Source organism: Oryx dammah, unplaced genomic scaffold, assembly GCF_014754425.2.
Source record: "Oryx dammah isolate SB20612 unplaced genomic scaffold, SCBI_Odam_1.1 HiC_scaffold_27, whole genome shotgun sequence".
NCBI classification, from domain to species: Eukaryota; Metazoa; Chordata; class Mammalia; order Artiodactyla; family Bovidae; genus Oryx; species Oryx dammah.
This window is the reverse complement of record NW_024070211.1, coordinates 83,809,729-83,814,020: the sequence shown is the minus strand read 5'-3', so window position 1 is coordinate 83,814,020 and position 4,292 is coordinate 83,809,729.

Sequence of the window (4,292 nt, the reverse complement as noted above, 5' to 3'; positions counted from 1 at the left end):
TGTTACAGCTGGTGATAAAGGTTTCAAGCTTTTTGAACTTTTGAGTAATTTATACACATTACTGCTAATTTAACTTCCGCCGATCCATCAAGAAATACACATTTCTTAAAAAGAAAAAAGTCTGTAGAAGATTATGGTAAATGTCTCCTAGACTAATGATACTGATCTGGCCTCAGTAGCTCAAGCTTAGCCATAAAAATAATAAGTTCCTGTTATGACAATATTCTAATTAAACATCCCAAACTTTATTCTAAGTATACACAGTCCAATATTGACGAGCTAATTCAACCAAGAACATGCTAGCCAGTAAATAATAAATTCTCAGAAGCCAAAATTTCCATTTACACCTGTAAATAGAAAATTCAATTTAAGGCAAATTGTTAAATAATAAGACCAGTGGGCAATGAACCATACTAAACACATCATATGAAATGGATCAGTCATGCAGCATGGTGACCAGGAAAGAAATCTGTGACATGTTCTGTAGCTAAATGCTGTGTGTTTACACATGCACACACACGCACGCAGGTGCATACAACCAGCTGCTACCACAGGGACACAACACACACTTGAAAGAGGGAGAAATTCTGAATGAGTAGCTGGTTACATTCCTCTGTATTTAAAATCTTTTGGTCACTTTCCATGGGATCATCTAACAATGAAGAATGCTATTTTATACAGTGCTTGGCAGAGTGCTTGTTAGGAAGGGGGATCCTGTAAAATGACTTTGCTGAAGCTAAAAAACCATTAAGACACAGACTCAGGCATGTTCTTTACTGAGACCACCTTAAGTTCAAAAGTCACTGTCCACAAATTTAAAATTAGTGACATACTTACACAAAAAACCAATACTTACATAATTCTTCTAATTGTGAGGCACTCAAGATTAAAATAACACAGATCGAGACTTCCCTGACAGTCGAGTGGCTAAGACTTCAGGCTTCCAGTGGAAGGGGCTCAGGTTCAATCCCTAGTCAGGGAACTAGATCCCACATGCCTCAACTAAGCGTTCACATGCCACAACTGAAGACACTGCCTGCCACAGCAAAGACCCAGCATGGCCAAGTAAATAAATAAATATTTATAAAAAATAAAATAAAATAACACAGATCATTTTTTCCTACCTTAATCTAGGAACAACAGGACATGGCATAGGCTTCAGAGATTTTGGAGATCACTCAGCATGCAGGATGTTATCTGATTGTCTGGATTGCAAGGAACTTGGAAGAGAAAAGTTTGGAAGAAAATAGGTTTGATTTTTAAATGTTTTTCAGCTCTTTTATTTTAATAAGCCATTGTGCATTCCAAGCTTGGAAACAATTTTTAAAAAACAATCATATGGATCATCTTTCACCATAGTCACCAAGATGTCAGCATCTGAGTGTAGCCTGTTTTAACAAGAGAGCAAAATCCTTAATGCCAGCTTAGCACTTTGCTTTCTGAGTTCCCAGAGTCTGAAGAGTAAGCAGAGCAAAAAGCTACACAAACTTTGGAAGCAAATTATTTTTATTTCTTTATATATATTTGTGAAGTACCTGTTTGCCTAGTGCTGAGAGATTTCATGGGAAATGGGAATTTTAGGACTAAAACCAGAAAATATCAGGGGGGCAAGATGGTTACCTTATGTGTTTACCAACAAAAGAGTAAAATCGATGTATAATCTCTACACACACATCAAATCAACACACATATGTTGCAATAATTTTAAAATAGTGGCATCCAAAAATTAAAATGTAAAATATTCAGCCAAACTATATACTATATACTAATTAATCATTAATTCTCCTCAGCACCCTCTAGTTATTACCACTTCTTTTCCCTCCAATGAAATCTTAAAGGACGTTTTCAAAGGGTATTTTCTAATCAGAAGGTCCCACAGTCAAACAAAAAAACTTGCCCCAAATTCATTGGTCCTTAGGCATTTGGAAAGGTTTGGGAAAAAGTTTTAATGTAAAATCATTTCTACACTGATTCAGAGTACTGGTTCAATGTTTTGAATAGTTCAAGTGAAATTTATGCCTGAAATATTGATATAATTAAGGAAATAAAAATATTATCTGGAAGATGGCTTTAACTTAACCAAAATAAAACATCAGACCCTCTTCTTTATTACATCATTTGAGCTTAGCCTTTCATTCTTGCTAAGAAATCTGTTAATGAGACTAATACGGCAAAAGAGTGTTTATATTTGCCCACCTTAATCACTCTCCACTTTCATCTTCACATCTTTAAAAAAGATTAAAATAAAGATTAGCAAAAGAACAGTTGTTTCTTTTTAAATGCATTGTAAAGTTTGCTTTCTCAGTTGATTTCTTCCAAATTTCCAGTGCTCTCTGCTGAAAATATTTTACTATTGAATATTTCATGTAATTCATTAAGAAGTCATGATAATGCAGGACTACTTCATCCAAGGATCCTCCAGCATATGGAAAATACTGCAAATTACCAAATAAGTCCACTAAGTGAAACATAAAGAAAAAATGAGTTTAAGAGACAGCTGGACATGTTTACGTAGGCAAAAGGGGTTAGAAGATATGCTGACAACACGAAGAGGTGTGTTGCAATAAACTTGAAGGAGACAGGCCATTGGGCCAACCAGCCCTTTTCTATCCAGGAATTCCTTATGTTCTCATTAGTGTCTCACATCTAGACAGCTGCATTATTAAAATTTGGCCCTAAACTTGAGTCAATGAAAGAGTTTCATGTCTTGATTTCATTCTTTCTTTACATATTAAACACACACACACACACACATGTTTCAACTTTGATTCAAGGAAGCATTTCATTTAACATCCAGACATGAGATTTTTGTGACTCATGGCCAAGGAGAGGGAAGGGCTTTGTGAACAAGCTTGTTCTGATCATGTCCACCTCTGTCTGATATGAGTACATGTTCATGGCACCTCACTTTCATTAATATAACATTCTAAACAGTTCTCTGAATGGCCACCTTTAGTACTGAGTTAGGTTCAAGCTTTTATAACAGAGTTTCTTGGGAAGAAAAAATGCTTTAAGGGTTAGGGGAAAAGGGCAGTTTCTCTTCATTCCTTTATCTTTCCTCATCTTTTAAAATATGTGGTTAGGAAAGATTTTGTACAGGATTGGTTAGAAGCCAAGAGTTTCTCTGACCCTTTTAGTCATTGCCATTTCACATTTCTTGCCTCAGGAACTGGTGGAGTTTTGAATGCATTCACATTTTAATGTATACGACATGAGCATAACTTGCATCTGAATATAAATACCAAACACCTGGACTAACGCTTTGCAATTAACAAACATGTGGATCCTCACAGTCTTGTTGGCGCTAAATCATTATCCTAATATCTTGGTGCTATTATCTGATATTTATAGCTATATTGACAAACTAAGGCCCAAAGAAGTTAAACTTGAAGTTAAAGAAGTTAAACCCAAAATCCCTTGCCCAAGTTGGTAGGTAGCTGAGTTAGAAGTAAAAGAATGAACTTAAATTCAAATAGAAAATAAAGCTCAACTTTAATGTGATTTTTTTTTATAAAATTGAGCAAAAACATAAACAAATGATGAGCTCATGTCTATTTGGGTCCATTTCTCAAGACCTAATCCATTACCTGGTAACAGTATATGTATGTGTGCCACTTAGTTATCTCAAGAGAAAAGATGCTTAAGGAAACAAATTCATATCTTCACTAATTAAAGATTTCTTTATAGTTTTGTTATCCTTTTTTTCTTTCAGGTAAAAAAATGTACAACCACTAAAATCAATACATCAATCGAAATATTGATGCTATCTGTTTGTACTCTTTTAACTTTGAGCATCACAGTTTTTGAAGCAAAAACCCAAAGCCTTACCTATATTCTAGCAAACTGACAACTACTGAAAATAACATCCTTCTAAGAAAAGCCAAATCCACATTGAAAAGCTATTAACTGTTGTTGATGCAAACAGAAGTCTTAGTCAATATTTGAAAATGACAGTAGTATGTGGGCGCATGCTCAGCTGTGTCTGACCCTTTGCAACCCCATGGACTGTAGCTCACCAGGCTCCCCCGTTCCTGGGATTCTCCAGGCAAGAACACTGGAGTGGGTTGCCATTTCCTTCTCTAACGCATGAAAGTGAAAAGTGAAAGTGAAGTTGCTCAGTCGTGTCCAACTCTTAGCTACCCATAGACTACAGCCTACCAAGCTCCTCCAGCCATGGATTTTCCAGGCAAGAGTACTGGAATGGGGTGCCATGAGGAAAGAGAGAGAGAGAGACTATTGCATAGGGCCTGACCCCTAGGGAGAATCTAGGCCCCCTAAAGCCCCATAAAGCT